Below are 19,955 nucleotides of genomic sequence, written 5' to 3'. Positions count from 1 at the left end.
AATAAAACTGGGAAGGAAGTTTTAACAAGGATTGCACCAACTATGTAGTTCAGTGAATGATGTTTATATTGTAGGAAAAGGGATTAACCCAGAATTAAAGTTACTTCTGAAAATTATTCAAAAGGTTTCGAAACGACTATAGACATTTTAGGGTGTGTACAACAGCTTGAGTACTATTTCCAGAGGATCCACTCATGTGGTGGTGAATGTTTCAACAAATTGCATTGACTGATGATTTTCACTTGATTTGATCCTTCATGATTATTATAATGTTTTCTTTTCTTTTCTTTTACTTTGCAAATACCCTTTACTAACCCCTTTTCTCTCTCAATCACACAATCACTTTACCATACAAAATGTTTTAGCGCATGTCCGGTATTGAGAAAGGCCAAGGGCCGAAACATATGTAAACCTTAGGACATTTATGAAATAAAGGCATCTGCCGCATTTTGTGGCGTAGCAACTGTTTTCTTATTGCCAGGAGTAGGGAGCTTCACTCCTTGGCTACTTCAAAGGCGGCGGGTAACACAAGTTCAATTGATAAAAAACTGTTATCTGCGATTTTTTGAATGGCGCACATGGGAAAACACTGCTAAATACAGATTCTGAAATGTTTTTAACACACTGGAAAAACACCCCCATAAGTAAAAATCAAACTCCTAAAACAGGAAACCCTATTTATATATATATACATACATATATATATATATATATATATATATATGCACCATGCCCAGTTACCTCAGTTTCTACATTTCCTCTCTCCATGCTCAGCTGTCTTGAGGAGTTATGTAACCTTGCATGAGCATTAAAAGAAATTAGAAATGAGAATTTGCTCACAGTCGGTGGGTAAGCTGGGAGGGCGATGTGGAATCCATGGGAGGAACATCCATCAGAAAGAACATTACCAGGGGTAAGTAATTTTTTCTTCTAATGGATTGCGTCCACCTACGGATTCCTCAAGTTAGCCTCCCATAGCAGTATTGCAGATGGATCGGGGAGAAGCAGATTCTTATGATGGTTTAATTAGCACATAATATTGTGCACAACTGCTCTTCCAAATTGAGCGCCCTGACCAAACAGGGTATCTAAGCATTAGTGCTTTGAGAAAGTATGGAATGAGGACCGCCTTGCAGCATTACAAATATCCTGCACTGGTACACCTTTTTGTGGCGCCAAAGTAGTTCACACTACCCTGGTGGAATGGGCTCTTAAATGACCAGGGACATATTTTTCAGCAAAGGAGTAGCCCTCCGAAATGCATAGTGCATCTCAACAGTGTTACTTTGGTAACGGCTTGGCCTAGTTTGTGATTAAGTGCAGCGAATGACTAACTGATCGTCTTATCCGATATGTGACAACCTTGTGATGTAGTTACTTACCTGTAACTGTATTTCTCCAGCATTGGTATCTTTCATAGAGTCACATGCTTGAATATTTCCCGTCATCAGACTGGGAATCCTCAAGTGATTAAAAAAAATTAAAACATGTTTTAATATACATACATTATTCCATAGAGAATGCATGTAAATACCCCATTGTGGCCTGTGCGCCATTCTATTGTGTAGTCCCTCCACCTCACTTTGGTCCTTTATGGCCCCAACCAATGAGGTGGCAGGGCTTAAGCAGTATCATGGGTGCTGAGCATAGGAGCAGCCTCTCAGGGGAGGCGGGTGGGCGCATGTGAATCTATGAAAGATATCAATGCTGGAGAAATACAGTTACATGTAAGTACCTAAGACTTCTCCAGCATTGGATCTTTCATAGATTCAGATGCTTGAATAGAATACCAAGCGGTTAAACCATTCCAACATAATATATATATATATATATACATATATAAGCATAAACGCATAAAAAATATTTCTGACAAACCTTTGCCATACAGCAACCCAATGGTTACATACTCAGGGAAAGGCGGTAAAGGAGGCTGGTCCTACCTTATGCAAAGAGGTGGCGGAGCACTGCCTGTCCAACTGCAGATTCTTTGTTGGTATCTTCTGCCAGGCAGTAATGGTTAGCGAACGTGTGCAGAGTGCTCCAGGTCGCGGCTCTGCATGTCTCTCAAGGCTACCCCTGTGTGGAACGCTACTGATGCCGCTCTCCCTCTGGTGGAGTGTGCCAAATGCAGCTTGGTGAGGGGGTCGTCCTTCACTTGATGACAGTGGGTGATACATAGAGAGACCCATCGTGCCACGCCTTGTTTGGAGATATGCTGTCCTTTTGGGTGACCAGAAAAGGCAATGAACAGTCTATTTGAAGAGCGGAACTCCTTAGTTCTCTGTACGTAAAATTTCTAAACTCTAGCCACATCTAGAGAATGCCATGCTCTTTCTGCTTCAGAAGTATGATACTGGAAAAAGGATGGCAAGACAATGCGCTCTGTGAGTGTCATTTCCTAAAACCTTGGGAAGGAATTTAGGGTGTGTTCTCAAAATGACGCGGTCCTTCTGAAACAAGGTAAAAGGAGGTTCTGAAGACAAAGTTTGCAATTCACTGATCCTCCTGGCCGATGTAATGGCCATAAACAAGGCCGTTTTCCAAGATAGGAATTTCATGTCACATCTGTGAATGGGCTCGAAAGGGGGTTCCATGAGAGCTGTTAACACAGTGTTTAGACTCCAGGTAGGGACTGGTGAGGGCGTAGGAGGGCAAGTACACATCAAACCCTTCAGGAAGACCTTGACAGCCGGAAGAGAGAGTAATGACTGTGTTTGTAGTGTCGTCGTGTATGCTGATATTGCCGAGAGGTGAACGTTGATGGAGCCCTGCCTTAGCCAAATGTAGCAAGTAAGGTAGTATCTGTTCTACCAAAGCTGTAAGTGGGTTAATTGTAGACGTCTCACACCAAGTAGAGAAACAAGTCCATTTACGGACGTAGGTGATTCTCGTCGATGGGGCTCTAGATGCCCTGATTATGTCCCAGCAGTCTGCCGGAAGATTCAGATTCATAAGTCTACGCTGCTCAGGAACCAAGCCTTGTGGTAGAGGCTCGCTGGGTCGTGGTGAAGGTCTTTGTGGTTCTGTTGTTTCAATAAGTATTCATGTGCTCTGAGGCAAATTGGAGACCATCGGGATAGATGCTGTAGAGTCGGGTACCAAATCTGTCGCGCCCAGTCCGGCGCCATTAGGATCATAGAGCAATTCTGCTCCTTCATTCTGTGTATAATTCTTGCTATGAGTGGAACGGGGGGAAAGGCATACAGGAATATCCCTGTCCAGTCCACTGAGAAAGCATCTCCTACTGATTACTATTCCGGGTACCTTGAGGTGAATTCTTGCAATTTTCTGTTGGTTCTGGTGGCAAAGAGGTCGATCTGTGGATGGCACGATATAGAGAAAATCCGCTGGACTATCTTCTCATCTAGCTCCCATCCGTGGGATGACGTGTACTCCCTGCTCAGTTTGTCCGCTAGGACATTGTCCAGTCCCGGGAGATGTTCCGCCCCGATTTGGACTCTGTGGTGGAAGGCCCATGCCCATAGCAGTCGAGCTTCTTGTGACAAGATCTCTGATTTCGTGCCCCCTTGCTTGTTTGTGTAGTGCATGGAGGTTGTATTGTCTGTCTGGACGGTCAGTACCGGTCTAGCTACTACTGGAAGGAAGGCTTTCAGAGCCCACCATAACGGCCTCATTCTAGGACATTGATGTGGAGCTGTGACTCCTAATCTGATCAAGTTCCTTTTGCTTGGAGGTCCGTTAGGTGAGCTTCCCAGCCCGAAAGGGACGCATCCGTCCTTAAGAGAAGAGTAGATGTTGGTGTCTGGAATGGCATTCCTTGTAGCAGGTTCCACGGAGTGTTCCACCACCAAAATGCTTTGTGTATTGTCAGTATCTGGACTACATCCTCCCATGAACATGTAACTTGCTTCCATTGGTGATCCAGGGCCTCCTGGGCTGGTCTCATGCGAAGTCTGCAATTTGGTATGAGAAATATACATGAGGACATCATGCCCAGAAGGGATATGAAAAAGCATACCAGGGTTGTCCCTTTTTCTAGGAACCATGAGGTGGAGCGGAGGATAGCTATTACCATCTCTGCCGATGGTCTTACCCTGGTAATGCTGGTGTCGAACTCGGCCCCCAGGAAGAGAACTGTCTTGGAAGGTACTGGGCAGGATTTTATGTTGTTTATCGAAAAACCTAAACCTTTTAGCAGTCTTATAGTTTTTGAAACTGCCAATCGAGCCTAATCGGAGGAGTTCGCTCTTATCAACCAGGCGTCCAAATATGGAAAAACTTCTGTTCCCGTCCTTCCGAGTTTTGCTGCAACTGGCGCCAGACATTTGGTAAACACTCTTGGTGCTGACTTTAGGCTGAACGGTAGCACCTGGAATTGGTAAGTTTCCTACCGCAAACCTGAGGAACAGTCTGTGGGCAGGATGAATTGGAATGTGGAAGTACGCGTCCTCCAAGTCCAGAGTGGCTAGGAAGTCGTTTCTGTTTAGCCACTGTAGGACACCCTGCAGGGAAATCATCTTGAATTAGATGCGTTTGAAGTATTTGTTGAGCGCTCTCAAATCTAATATGGGTCTCCACAGACCGTTTTTCTTCTTGATTAGAAAGAAACGGAAGTAGAAACCTTTTCCCTTCTGAGGGTTAAGAACTGGTTCTATTTCTGCTTTGTGCAATCATTTTTGAACTTCGGACATGACTTGCTTTAGCATGTGCACTTTGCGAGGGGTGGGAGCAAGGGATGGAGGTTGGTGTAGGAATTCTATGGGGTGACCCTCGCGGACCACATGCAACACCCACTTGTCTGATGTTATCGAATGCCAGCATTGGGAAAATTGGCTTACTCTTCCCCCCACAGGAGTGTGACATTGAGAGGGGAAGAACCGACCTGTCAATTTTGTTTGTTCTGAGCTTTACCCTGGGTAGAGCCACGTCTTCCTCTTTGGGAGTACCTGTTGGAGGATTGGTATCTGTTGCCCTGAAATGTGTTTCCTTGCGTCTTTTGACCATAGGAGGATCGATGATATCCTCTGTCTTTTGACGAAGAGCCTCGAAAAGGGCGAAAGGACCTAAGGTCTCTGTATTTATACTTTAAGGAACTGATGGCTCGAGCTGTGTCCGTTTTAATTCCTTTTAGGTGGTCATCGACCTTCTTACCAAATAACTCTTGCCCATCAAAGGGCATGTCCAGTATTTGCGCTTGCACCTCAGGTCTGAAATATGTTGCTTTCATCCAGGCCCGTCTCCTTAGTACAGTGCCGTGAGCCATCTGCCTGAATCCTGACTCAGCCACATCGACTGCAGCATCGATCATGTGATCTGAAGTAGCTTCTCCGTCTGCGATCGACTTGGCTTCTTCCTGGAGATCCACAGGTAGATGTTTGGTCAGCTTGGACATGCAAAGCCAAAGCTCGCGGTCAAACCAAGCGGTCATGGACAGCGCGTTGCCCGCTCTAATAGTGAGGGATGCTGAGGAAGACACTTTTCTACCGATGGCTTCCAATTTACGACCTTCCTTGTCTGGCGGTGCTGATGGTGGTGATGAAGGGTTGGCTAACTTCTTTGTGGCTGCCACAGTGATAACAGAGTCTGGCTTAGTAAGACCTCTTACACAAAGCGGTGCTGAGTCTGGCGCCTTGCATTTCTTTTCGGGTCTTGAAAACAGAGCTGGTGTGGATAATGGCGTGGCCAATATCTTTGACCCAGACACCCATATAGTGTCGAGAAGCGGAATGGTGGTAATGAGTCTTCTGTGCTTGTCCCTTGCTCGTAAAGCACTGATTTATTCTCTTCCAATGCAACTTGCAATTTGAAAAAGTCTGCAGCTTTTCCGATAATAGTATGAAACGATACTAAAATCGTCCGGTGGTGAAGAATCACAGAGAGAGTCTTTCTTTCAGGGCTTCTCAACGATATAATCATCCCATTCGCTGGGAGCATCAGGCTCCTGTGTGATCTCCCCTTCTTCAGGGTCTGAGAAATCTCTGAACGGGTCCTCTTGCCAATCAGAGACTCGCACAGACGATGGTACCATAGTTGGATCTTGAACCGGAGATCGAGGTCTATGTGACGATGCTGGAGACGGTGACCGTTCTGCACCTGGATCTACGTGGAGGCTCGGGTGATCTTGCTCTTTTCTGTGGTCTACTCCTGTAAGAGGAGTGACTTGGTGTACTATGTCGAGGTGAGATGTCCCTCTGGTGGGTTCTCGACTCTTTCGGCACAGATGACCTATTCTTTTCTTCTTGCCGTCTGTTGAATTCCTCGATGATCCTTCGCATCGATTCCATGAGCACAGGGTCATAAGGATCTGCAACGACCTCAGTAGACGACTGCCAGGGAGGACTGTTCTCCTTGGGGGTGAGGAAAGGTTGCTCACCAAGAAGCTCTGTGTCTGAAAACTCCTCTTGAAGAATGTCAGAGAGTTCTGTCATCTCTTTTAAAAGGAGATCATTGTGCTCCAAGTGGTTCAGGAGTTTTTGAAACCAGAGGCGTTGCTTCCATAGGCTTGGGAAGACTGCTCACATTGGACGGTCTATCCGTGACGTCCGCGAGGGGCGTTTTGGGGTTTATTTCTTCCGTAGACGAAGAAGTTTGTGGTGTCGTCGACAGTGGCTTCGTGGACGACAGCTTCGTCGACGGAGGTTCCGTGGACGAAGACTTTGAAGGTGTTTGGTGACCCTTATATGTTGACGAGAGGTTCGTGGACGAGAGCTTTGTCGACGAGTGATGAGCTTCCTTCGTCGGCGACTGTTTTGTAGACGTTGACCTCGACGACGAGGATTTGATCGTGGACGATGAGGTTTGGAGTGTCGTCAATGGGGGTTTCGTCGACGCCAGTACCTATCCTTACTGCTGCTCGTAACAGCTTCTCCGTGGACGACTGCCCCCCGCACCCCTAGTTTTTTTGAAAACGCCTCCTTACCTTTGGAGGTGCCTTTTTCTTCAGGATGCCGTATCTTGTGGCCTCCAGAACCCAAGGGAGGCATGGAAGAAGTGGTCTCCAGCTTTCTCTTACTCTTTAGAGCAGGAGAGGAACTCCTTTCCACTGAAGAGGCCGTTCTCTTAGAAGTTTGTCTCTCAGATGGTTTAGTAGACAGTACAGGAGCTGTTTTGGACAGACCTTTGGCTTCCAGGTGTAACAGAAGTCTCCTGGGTCTGTCTTGCAGGGTTTTGGTGAAGAAAGACCTGCAAATATCACATTTGTTGATGTCATGTGGATATAGGCAGTAGATGCAGTGCTCATGTGGATCTTTCATGTAGACCAGTTTTTTCCTGCATCTCGTGCAGTCCCTGAACAGGGAAGGCTTCTTGGCAGCCTGAAGTGCAGCCATGCTGAGGAGAAAATTCAATCGACGAATTTGAGGCAAAAAGAAAGCTTCTCTGTGTCCAAAAGGTCAGAATAGATAGCCCCTAAGCAGGGGAAAACAGTAGAATATATTAAGAAAATATATACTACACAAAAAAGAGAAAAATATTCGAAAGCTCAGAGAGCTCGAGGATTCCCTCCGTCTGTTAGACTGCGGTGAAAAATCTGAAGATGGCTGACTGGGGCGGAGCTTAAGCCCTGCCATCTCATTGGTTGGGGCCATAAAGGACCAAAGTGAGGTGGAGGGGCTACACAATAGAATGGCCACAATGGGGTATTTACATGCATTCTCTATGGAATAATGTATTTATATTAAAAAAATATATATATATTTTTATCACTGAGGATTCCCAGTCAGACGACAGGGAATATTCAAGCATCTGAATCTATGAAAGATCTAATGCTGGAGAAACGAAGAACGCTTTTTGGGTGAAGCCTGTGCAACCGCTCTTCGTTCTTAGAAGGGTGAAGAGGGGGGGTAGACCACTGGTAATGTGATCTTCTGAGATAAGTGACACTCAGAATTTAGGAAGAAAAGAGGGACGAACGCTAAAACAACTGTCTCTTTGGAAAATACTGTGAAAGGTGGTTTGCAGGGTAGGACTTGTAGCTCGCTAACTCTACCAGCAGAAATGATAGCCACTAAAAAGATAGTTTTCCATGCTAATAGCCTGAGAAGAGAGGAATGGAGCGGTTCAAATGGCGCTCCCATTAGAAATTCAAGAACCAGCTTCAAATTCCAGGACAGAACCAGAAAAAGGAGCAGAGATAATGTCAATCCTTTCCGGAATTCTATTACAGTAGGCATCTTAAAGTATGAGCCTTGTTCTGTTGTGATAAAGCCGCCAAGTATCCCTTAACCTTAGCCACCTGTAGCCTCTGACGGACTACGTGCAGTAAAAAAGAAAGCAATGCAGGTATATTGCAAGAGAAAGGATCTATATCTTTAGCTCTACACCAGTCGCAAAACTTGCTCCAATGGATGTGGTATAGGGATTTAGTTGCTGGTCTTCTAGACGAAAGCAACAGCTCCATTACGTCTTCCAGAAGGTCCCAATCTTTTTAGATTAGCCTCTCAGAAACCAGGCAAGAAGGTTCAGTGTTCTGATTCCTGGATGAAGACTACTCCTTGTGAGAGTAGATCCGCTCTGTGGGGAAGACAAATAGAAGGCAGATGGACATGTCTAGAAGGTCCGCGTATCACGTCCTCCAGAGCCAATCGGGGCACTCAGGATCATGGATGCCAAACTTCCTCAACCTCCTGATGATATGAGGAATGACGAGGACTGGTGGGAACGCGCACAGGAGTGTCAATTCCCAGTCCACTACGAACACATCTCCCAGAGCTCCTCTCTAAGGATATTTCCTGGAGCATTACAGTTTACACTTCCTGTTGATACTGGACACAAGCAGATCCACTTGACCGGTTCCCCAAAGGGCGAAGATCTCTAGAAGCCAACTCCCACTCGTTGGCAATCAGGATCTGCCTGCTTAAAGCATCTACTGTTGTATTCTCTTTCCCGGCTAGATGAACAGCTGACAGATTCTATTTTGTAAAGCCCAAAAACCATAGCTGTATTGTCACCTTGCAGTGAGGTAGTGACCCTCTACCACCTCTTTTGTTGAGGTGATGCTTGGCCACTGTGTTGTCTGTCATTATCAGGACGTTCTTTCCATGGAGGGTAGCCAAAAAGGCCATCAGCACCAGTCAGATCCCCTCACCTCTAAAAGGTTAATGCATAGTCTCTATTCGGCAGGGGGCCAATGCCCTCTTGTCAGATCGCTCATGTGTGCTTTCCATGCCATGAGGGAAGCATCAGTGACTACAGTTATCTCTGGACAGGGTTGCTAAGGAACAAATTACTTACCTGTAACTGTTGTTCTCCAGCATGGGTCTGGCATGGATTCACATGCTCATGAATATTCCCCGTCAGGCTGGGAATCCTCGGTAAAGAAAAAACTCAGTATCAGTTTCATTTCTGATCTGACTTTCGTAGTAGTAACCAATCACTGATTTCTGCGTCATACTGACCACAGCCAATGATTGCCCTCTCCCTAAGCCCCGCCTCTGGCAGCCATCCTCAGATTTGGTAGCACGTGAAGTGGCAGTATGACCAAGTGAAGAGCCGCAGAGGGGTAGGAGGGAGGGTTCGCATGTGAATCCATGCCAGACCCATGCTGGAGAACAACAGTTACAGGTAAGTAACTTGTTCCTTCTCCAGCATGGGGTCTGACATGGATTCACATGCTCATGAATAAGAGAATACATAGCAGTACACACATGCACAACCACAGGAGGTGGCAACAGGCTCAACATTAAGCAATACAACAACTCAACATTAAGCGTCTCCTACCTCCTCACCAGGCTCACCTTAGGCGAACAGGCTGCTCAGCACTGCTTGGCCGACCCTGGACTACTCCCTGGAATCCCGGTTGACGCAGTAGAATTTCGTGAAGGTTTGCGTCGACCTCCACGTAGCAGCCCTGCAGATGTCCAGCAGGGGCAGACCAGATAGGAACGCCGTGGTAGCTGCGATCGCTCTGGTGGAATGGGCTCTCGGACGGCCGGGCAGCGGTCGGTTTGCCAACCGATGACAGTACATGATACAACCGGAGAGCCATCTGGAAATGGAAGCCTCAGAGAGAGCCTTCCCCTGATTGACAGGTCCAAAGTTCACAAAAAGTTGTGACGTCTTCCGAAAGCTCTTCGTGCGGTCCACGTAGAACTTCAGCGCTCTAGCCACATCCAGCGAGTGCAAAGTCCTTTCAGCCGGCGACGAAGGCGACGGGAAGAAAACAGGCAACACCAAGGGTCGTTGAGGTGGAAGTCCGACAGCACCTTGGGCATGAAGGAGGGGTGCATCCTGAGCACTACCCTCGTGTCGTGAAAAGTCAAGTACGGGGGCTTTCAGGAAAGGGCCTGGATCTCTCCCACTCATCGTGCGGAGGTGATGGCCACAAGGAACGCTGTTTTCCACGACAAGAACTTCAAAGAAGCTGAGTGCAGAGGCTCGAACGGAGGTCCCATGAGCTTGGTCAGCACCACGTTGAGCTCCCACGCCGGGGCCGGCGCCTTCACCGGCGGGAACGATCTGAACAGTCCCTTCATGAACTCCTTCACCAGACGATGAGACCACAAGGACGTCCGTCCCGTGGTTCTGGTGTATCGGGAGATCGCAGCAAGATGAATCTTGATGGAAGCGTGCGCTAGTCCAGCCTTGGCCAGCGTCAGTAGGTACGGCAGTACTTGAGGAGCCGTAATCCGTAGAGGGTTAATCTTCTGTGCGTGGCACCAGACAGAGAACCTCTTCCATTTGTGTCCATAGCATTTAAGAGTTGAGGACGCCCTGGCCTTTGCAAGAACCTCTCTGCAGTCGGCCGGTATGTCGTAACCTCCAAACTCTAGCGCTGCAGGAGCCAGGCCTGCAAGTTCAGTGACTTCGGGTCGTGATGGAGGATGGCGCCTCCTTCCGTGGAGAGAAGATCCGTGTCCACTGGCAGCTTGTTTGACGGGGACGCTGACAAGTCCAGAAGGTCCGGGAACCATATCTGCCTCGGCCACGCGGGTGCGACGAGTATCATCCTGCACCATGACCTCTTGAGCTGGTTGATGAGCCGGATCAGCAACGGTATAGGAGGGAACGCCTACAGGAAAAGGCCCTCCCAGGGGAACGAGAAAGCATCGCCCATGCTCCTCGGCTGGGGAAACCTGCTGGCGAACCTCCGGCACTTGGAGTTTGTCGCCGTCGCGAACAGATCGATCTGGGGTGTGCCCCAGCATCGGAAGAGGCGGTCCACTATGTCCTGTCGTAGTTCCCACTTGTGGCATGAGCGCAGCTCTCTGCTGAGCGAGTCGGCGATGGTGTTTTTTATTCCTGCCAGATGAAACGGCACCAGGAACATCCCCTGGGCGACGGCCCAATGCCACAGATCCTGCGCCTCCTTGGACAGGGCTGGGGATCTGGTACCGCCCTGCTTCCTGATGTAGAACATGGTGGTGGTGTTGTCGGTGAAGATCCTCACCACCTTGCCCTTGAGGGACGGAAGGAAGGACCTGAGGGCCCAAAACACTGCACGGAGTTCCAGGACGTTGATATGGAGGGATTTCTCCGTCGGAAGCCAAAGGCCTCTCGCGTGCAGATTTTCGGTGTGCGCTCCCCACCCTTCCAGGGAGGCATCCGTGGTCACTGTCTTCTGGTGGCCCGGGGTCTGGAAGTCCATGCCCGTCGTCAGATGCGCGCGGGTGCCCCACCACCGGATCGCTCGTCGGAAACTCTCGTCGAGTGTGATCCTGTCCTCGAAGCTGCCCGTCGCCTGGACCCAGCGAGCGTCCAGGAACTCCTGCAACGGGCGCATCCGAAGCCTGCACAGGCGGATGAGATAAATGCAAGAAGACATCATTCCGAGGAGGGATTTGATGGACCTCACCTTGGCCGCGTCCGCAAACAGCATCCTCTGCACCTTGCCCAAGATGGCCCTCGTTCTTTCCTCCGACGGCGAGGCCAGATGCGCCACTGTGTCGAGTTTCGGTCCCAGAAACAGTGCGTCTTGCCCGGGCACCAGGTGGGACTTGGCGTAGTTTATGGAGAATCCCAGGTCCGTGAGTAGTTGGACGGTCCTAGCCATGTGTTCCGCCGCGAGCTCCCTTGTCTTTGCTCGGATGAGTCAGTTGTCCAGGTAGGGGTAGACGTGAATCCCCTCCAGGCGCAGCCGCGCCGCCACCGGTGCGAGGCACTTGGTGAACACCCTGGGTGCCGACCTCAATCCGAAGGGAAGGGCTCTGAACTGGTAGTGCCGCCCTCGGACCACGAATCTGAGAAACTTTCGGTGTCCCTTTAGGATGGGGATATGGAAGTAGGCATCCTCCAAGTCCAACGACGACAGGAAATCGCCCTCCTCCAGCTGAACCAGGACGTGCTGGAGGGTGACCATCCGGAACTTCTGTGCCTTGATGAATTTGTTCAGTCGTCGTAGGTCCAGGATGGGACGCCATCCTCCCGTCTTCTTCTTCACGAGGAAGTATCTTGAGTAAACTCCGGAGCCCCGAAGCCCCTTTTGGACGAGCTCGATGGCGCCTTTCTTGAGCATCGCCTTTACCTCCAAGAGAAGTTGAGGGACGTGATGTTCCTTCCTGGCCACGGGGGGGGCGCGCGGGCACTTCTTTAGAAACACGAGCGCGTGACCCTGGGCCAGGGCATCCAGCACCCAACGGTCGGTGGAGATGGACTCCCACACGCCGACGAAGTTCGCCAGCCGGCCTCCCACCGGGGTGCTTCGGTGGGGTCCCGACCCCACGGCCGGTTCAGTCCTGCTTCGAGGAGGATTTGCCGCCTTGTCCTCCCTGGCGACGACGGCGGGGACCGCCCGACTTGCCTCGTCCCCTGTAGGCTTCTTGTGACGACGAACGGGCCGCTTGACGGTAGGTGGAATATCCGCCGCAGGAACCTTTGGAGGCACCCTGCTTGCCTCCGGTGCTCCGAAAGGGCGGCCGTCGTTGCTGGAGAACACCAAGAGGCCGGGCCGTCTCCGTGTCCGCCTTGATGGCTTGCAGGGAATCGTCCACTGTTTTCCCAAACAGGTTGTTCCCGTCGAACGGCATGTCCAAAACTCTGGTCTGCACGTCCTGCCGGAAGTCCGTTGCCTTGAGCCATCCACGCCGTCTAAGGCACACGCCGTTGCCCAACTGGCGAAAACCAGTATCAGCGATGTCCGTCGCTACCGTAATGGCGTGGTCCGACGCCACTTCCCCTTCCTGCAAGATCTCCAGGGCCTCAACCCTCTTGTCGTCCGGTAGGAAGTCCAGCAGGGGGGCGATCTTGTACCACAACTCCCTGTCGTAGCATGCTACGATAGCCAAGGCGTTGGCAGCCTTAATCGTCGTCGCAGCCGATGAGATGACTCTGCGTCCCATCGTGTCCAATTTCTTTCCCTCGCCGTCCGGGGGGGGAGGGAGTTGACGTGGGGCTGATGCCCCCCCCCCGCTTTCTTCCTGGCCGCCGCGGAGACGACCGAGTCCAGGGTCCAGTAGGGGTACGGCGAGGACCGTCTTCCTCTTGGTCTCGCGCCATTGATAAAGGAAGCCTTCCTTCTTCTTCTCTTCCGGGCAGAGCTGGAAAAGCTCGGATGCACTGGTGATCATTGCATGAAATGATCCAATCTCGTCGGGCGGGCAAGCCTGTCTTCTGTACCCGTCTCGTCGTCTGTACCCGTCGCGGCCGTGTCTGTCCCTGTGTCATCCCCCCCGGGTCGTGGACGGGGAGGAGGGCTGAGACGGGCGCGATGGTTGAAAAGGAGGTGGAGGATGAATCCTTCTTCTCTTAGGAGGAGGGCTCCCAGAAGGGCCCGGCTCCGTTTCCCCCGTCGAGAGCGGTTCCTCCGTCGGTGGCAACGGCAATCTCGTCCTTATCTCCGAGCATAAGGACTGTATAGCCAACAAAATGGCCGCCGAGTTGTCTTGCGGCACTGGTTGAGGGGGTTCCGACGGGCGGACAGGAACCTCGTCGGTACCCTCGACGTTCTCGTCGTCCCCCTCGTCGGGGTCCTTCCCGACGGGCTGGTCTTCCTCCACGCCAATGCCGTGGCTTAAGACTTCGATCAGCTCCTCTTCAGAGGTTGAGGCTGAATCCACGATGGCCTCCTGCCCCCCCTTCTTCTCCGTCGGAGGTTTCACAGGGGTCCTGTTGATGGGCTTGAAAGAGGACTCCCTCCGCGGTGGCAGGGAGACTCTGGGCCCCGAGGTCGCCTCCACTGGTGTAGCCTCCTCAGGCTGAGCCAGGGCCGCCGCGACTGTCTCGATTGAGGCCTTGGCGGGTGGATCAAGACTTTCGTCACCTTAGGTGCGCTCACCGCCTTCTACTTAGGGGGGGGTCACCGCCTCGCTCCCCCTCCGAATTGGCCTTCGAGCTCGACCGGGGCCTCTCCAGAAGCTTCGCCGGGTGCTCGGACTTCCTCTTACCCGAGCCAGAACGTTGGCTCGTGGTTGATGGCGCCGGGGAGGCTGTGCCCTGCCTGGCAACCAAAGAGCCCGACCGTTCGGCGCTCCCGGTGCCCGGGGACTCGCAGTGCTTGGCCTTCTGTTGGGCCCCCGTCGCCGGGGCGCCCTCAAAGGTCTTAGAAGACCGCTCAGACTTCTTCTTTTTCTCGCCTGACTTGCTCTTCCCTTCCAGCCAGTTGGCGAGACGCAGATGACGGTCCCTTATGGTCCGCTCCGACATGTTCCCGCAAAACGCACAGTTCTTCTCCACGTGCGTCTTGTCCTCATGCAGGCAGTAGAAGCAAAGGGAGTGTTCGTCCTCCTTGAAGACATTCTGAAGCTGGCATGCAGGGCAGACCCTGAACAGCTTCCCGGGCGTCGAGCTTCCCTTCTCCTGGGCCATGTCCGAGATGGGCCTGAGAAAGTTCTGGAGTCCTCCAAAGCGTGGCTCGACGAAATCTTCACCCTTGATGGGCATAGAAGAATCCGACATGGATCCCCGTTGATCGGATATAGAAACGGTGGAGCTTGAGGCTCTTTGACCGAAAAAAGAGAAAATGTTCCTATGAAAAAAGCACGAAAACGCACTAAAGCTCGAGAGCAATAGCACGAGGATCCCAACACTTGAACGTGCGGTAAAAATCTGAGGATGGCTGCCAGAGGCGGGGCTTAGGGAGAGGGCAGTCATTGGCTGTGGTCAGTATGACGCAGAAATCAGTGATCGGTTACTACTACGAATGTCAGATCAGAAACGAAACTGATACTGAGTTTTTTCTTTACCGAGGATTCCCAGCCTGACTACAGGGAATATTCATGAGCATGTGAATTCATGCCAGACCCCATGCTGGAGAAAAAGGTTCCCCATCATCGTGTTCTCCTTGTAGGCTGACCACAGGAGGTCCTGTGCTACCTTGCTTGGGACCTGAAGAAGGTTCGTCATCCTGCCTGAGAACTGTGTGCATTGGTTTCCGAGGGCCCACTGAAGGGATCTCATCCTCAGGCGGACCTCTGGCACCAGGAGAATGCAGGGTGCCATGAGGCCTAGCAAACTCAGAAAGTCGAACGTCGGTAGATACTGGGCGTTTTGAAATATCATTACCATCTGAAAGATACGATGAGCCCTCAACTAGGGAGGCAAAGTCGCCCAGGACTGCCCCAATAAAATGAAGCTTTTGAGAAGGTGTCGCCTGGAAATTCTTACATTTTGAGGGAGAAGCCCAGTTCGAGGAGGGAGTGGCAGGTGCTGTTGAGATGTTGAGAACCTGCTCGGGAGAACAAACTCTGATCAGTCAGTCGTCTAGGTAAGGAAAGATGTGAATCCCTCCCCTCCTTACATTTGCTGCCGCCCACCGGTAGCGACTTGGTGAAGACCCTTGGGCAGAGATAAGCCTAAAAGGCAGTACTCGAAATTCATATTGAGAACTGTCAATGGCAAAGCTCAGATACTTCCTGTGCCTGGTATTTATAGGCACATGAAAGTAAATATCCTGAAGATTCAGTGACACCATGCAGCCCTGTATTTGAAGGGCCTGTGGGATCTGCGAAAGAGTGACAATCTTGAATTTGTCTTTCCTGTGGAATTTGTTGAAGCGCCTAAGGTCCAGAATGGGTCGCAGCCCTCAGTCTTTTTTGGGGGACCATGAAATAGGTGGAGTACCAACCCTGGTTCTGTTCGGCTATAGGCACCTTGTCCACTGAACCTTTCTCCAACAGGGAAAGGATCTCCTTTAAGAGGAGCAGATCTAGAACCCGATGAGTGTTCGCTCAGGGGACAATCTGAAGGCCTATTTAGGACTTGGAGACTGCACCCATGGGCAACTGTTTATAACAACCATGTATCTGGCAGATAATGGGTCAATCTGCCTCCCACTGGAGTTTAGTGAGCAAAGTGCTCAGAGAGGTTTTGGGACTGTGGCAAAGGGCAAGGAAGGGTTTGCTGCCTGGGCAGTGTTTCCTCCACAACCTCTTGGGATGTGTGCACATCCTCCTTGCCCTTGTCTTTGTACCGACTGACCTCTTCCTCTTTGATTGAAGCAAGTGTATTCCCAAGAGGACTGCCCTCTCCAGTTCTGTGAAGGTGGATGTTGTGGTTGTCGATGGCTGCACTTAAAGACTTTGCTGCAGCCTTGGAAGCCGCCAGGCTATCGTCTGCCTTATGGCCAAATACATTAGACCTTTCAAAGGGCATATCCTGGAGTTTTGACTGGACATCCATTTTGGATCAACCCCATCTCCAGCCGAAGACCACAAGAGGGTCCTCTGGGAACACCAATCATCAGGAAGAAATATCCTCAACCAAGCAACACCAGGGACAAAATCAGAGTGAGGGGTCAAACTGATGGACAAGGTGATCAGGTGACAAGAGCGTGTCATCCCTTCAGAATTATTTAGGGGCGTCTAGTGAAGGGCAGAACCGTGAAGGGTGAAGACCAGCCATTGACCAGCCTATTTGCCTGTTCGACCATGAGCCTTTGCCTTTCTCCCTGTTGCACCTGTGAGTACCCCAAACTTCCCAATTACTGTACTGTCTTCTACTCTACACACTGTGCTCCTCACCTATAATGCATTCACTTCTGCTCATCCTGCTGCTCCTCGTACTCACTTCTCCCTACGCTTTCTCCAATCACGCTACAACTTCCTCCTTTCATATCCCTATTATAAAACTCACAACTCGAAACTCCCACTACTCCATTTCTCTTCCAACAAACAAAGCTGATGAGCTAACCATTACTCATCTAACACCTATCCACCTCGCCCCTCTTCTTCTGAGTTTCACTTCTCTATTATTCCTTACTTCATCAACAGAACACTGCACTCTGGAATGTAACAAAACTTCCTTGATCACTGACTACTTTCACTCCAGCTGTCTTCCCTAAGACCTTGCCATCACTGAAACCTGGATTTCTCCATCTGACACTGCCATTCTGGCGGCCCTACACAACTCCAAACTATCCTTTATTCACGCTCCTCGACTGACTGGTAGAGTTGGAGGCATCTGTCACCTATTCTCCTCCAGCCTCAAAGTCCCACAAAACTCCAATGCCACGTCCTCTCCTTCTGCTTTCGAATTCACCATGTCTACTATTGCTTTGCCTCACTCAGTTCAAATCATCTCCATCTATCGCCGTGAATGTGATTTGCCTATGAATGCTGTATCATTCCGAGATAGCCAAAACGATCCATCTGGAAATGGTTTGCTTCATAAGGGCTTTTCCCCATCTGGTGCCCAACTTGCTCAACCTGCGCACTGACACAGTGGCTGTCAGAAAGGTGGTCTTCCGAGACAGAAGCCATAGCCGGCAAGAGTGTAAAGGTTTGAATGGTGTGCCCATCAAAAATGTCATCAAATTCAGGTTCTATGCAAGTACCACAAAAGGTGTGGGAGGAAACTTGTTGGAGAAACTCAGCATCTGCGGCACACAGAATAGCACCAGGAGCCAGTACACATGCAGACTTGAAATCCTCTGCTAGGAAAACAGAAGGACCAGAAAACTATCCTTGTCTGCCTATGCCCCAAGACTAGGGAACCTTCCTCCTCGTTAGCATCAGACTCGCCCCCATGCTCCTACAATTCAGAAAAGAACTCAAGACCCACCTCTTCAAGAACTCTCTCCTCAACACCTAGGCCATCATGTTGCCCCTTGCGCCACCCGACTAGCTTGATGCTGCCCACCCCTCTACTCTCCACAACCCAGTACAGCTGTACCCCTCCTAGGTGCCCCTCTGCATCTTACCCCCCCAACATTATATATTTTCTGTTAGCTCTGAACTGTTGTATACCTCTGTTAAGCACTTATGGTTTAGTGACTTTCTCAGCCAACCATGGATTTTCCTTCGAACAACTCCAATGCAGCCAAGGACTTGGATGGAAGGAATCTCCCTGCCCCTGTGGAAGGCAATAAAGATCTTTCAAGCAATCCCCCCTCTGGGTCTTCGATACACGGGAGGACCCACAAATTTTGATGTGAATGTTTAGAACCAAGCACCAGAGGCAACACTTGTGCTGATCAAACACCAACATGGGCATCCTACAGTACTTACAGGCCTCGAAGGCCAAGGTCTTCGAGCAGAGCATGACGCAGGACAAAACTATCAATAGCTGTTGGCGGGCTTCAAAGCAGCATGTCGAGTGCATTCAATAAAGTGGGCATGAGATACAGCAAGAACCATATCTTACATCCATGACATCACATGTCAACCAACAAATCACTCCCTGGTGGTTAAACAAGATTCCAAAGCAAGAGATGTGCCTGGGGGAAATGTTTGGGAAGAAGAAATCCTTCAGAAAAGGACTGGAACCTTCTCAGGCAATGTGGACTCTTCTATCATAGAAGGAAACTGAGTGAATCTCCCATAGTGAGTGACAATCCTCAAGAAACTCTGCAGAGCTGAGTATGGCTTTTTGGAAAAGGTGTTTGAGATGTATGTCCAGTGCATTTAGTATTTTCCTGAATAAGGGATACTTTTTTGTTTCATCTTACCCAAATTATTTAGTTTTGTATATATTGCCACTTCATTACTTGCATACATCTGGTTAGATATCTGCTGAACAGCATGATGGCATACTTTATCATATTAGTTATACGTAACCTTAAGTTCCTATGCAGTGTGGAAATTGCCTGCCAAACGTATTCAAGCTTAGGCACTTCCAGTTTTCGATGGCATCTCATGCATGTTCCTTATATTAAGCAACATTGCTATATTTAACATTATTAACCTGAACCCCACATGCTGTATCAAAGATTAAACTCTTCTAGAACATTTTAATGGGGCTCCTCTTCTGACACTGGATTTTCCCAAGGGCATACATACTTTAAACATGGAGATGGACAGTGCACATGTACATACATACACAACCACATATCAAGCAGGGTCTGTTGTACTTCTGTTAACTAATGATGCATAATGATGCACAGAAAAGGTATGAATTGAATACATGCCAATATAAAAAAAAAACATTTATGCTGGGTAGTTTTACTTTTGAATCGGATGTTGTGGAAACATGCAATACGTAAGACTTTATGTGAATTCACAAAGGCAATCCAGCTTTCATTTTCACCAAATACAATTTTTAGCTAGTTTGGTAAAAGCAATCAACTTCTATTGACTGCTAAAATATGTGGAATAGTGTTCCAACAAAATCAAACATTTCTGTGTGCACTATCCCAGCTTACATTTCGAAATCAATTAAGCGGAAACCAGATCTTGCATAAAAGTAAGCATGCGGGAAAGTGGTATAGGCACACAAGTTTGCTATTAAATATAAGAAAAAGAGAATTGTGCCAAATTCCTTTAATCAAATATCTATTAATAGCACTGAACATATAAGCATACTGGCAGGCCTGTGCGTTCCTTCCATTCCCGTGCGTCACTGATGGCCAATTTATTGACGACAGTTCTATCCACATAGCCACTACAATTCACATACTATTGTTCATTGTGTTCCTGAACACTCCAGAGTTTCCAAAAACACTATACTTCCCAGTGACTGACAAAGTTAAAGAATGTACAAAGAAACAACATGGGAAACTGCAAGAACTACCAAGGTTTATCAGTCCTTTCATCATTTGTGCTTTAAAAAGAAAATATGTAAATTATACAAGAAACATTTAAAGATATCCGTTTCCGCAGAACATCATACATAAGGTAAATGACTAG

The 19,955-nt window shown here is 49.3% G+C and overlaps 1 protein-coding gene across 6 annotated transcripts in view; it reads right to left on the bottom strand.

Moving 5' to 3' along the window:
• The window catches only part of RALGAPB (Ral GTPase activating protein non-catalytic subunit beta), a 2,501,232-nt gene that overhangs the window by 40,014 nt on the left and 2,441,263 nt on the right, over positions 1-19,955 (bottom strand). The window lies entirely within an intron of this gene.

The sequence above is a fragment of the Ambystoma mexicanum genome, chromosome 3p, assembly GCF_040938575.1.
Source record: "Ambystoma mexicanum isolate Mex_15411 chromosome 3p, UKY_AmexF1_1, whole genome shotgun sequence".
Classification (NCBI taxonomy): domain Eukaryota; kingdom Metazoa; phylum Chordata; class Amphibia; order Caudata; family Ambystomatidae; genus Ambystoma; species Ambystoma mexicanum.
Note: the sequence above shows the minus strand (reverse complement) of the source record. Positions and strands in the feature narration are given on the sequence as shown.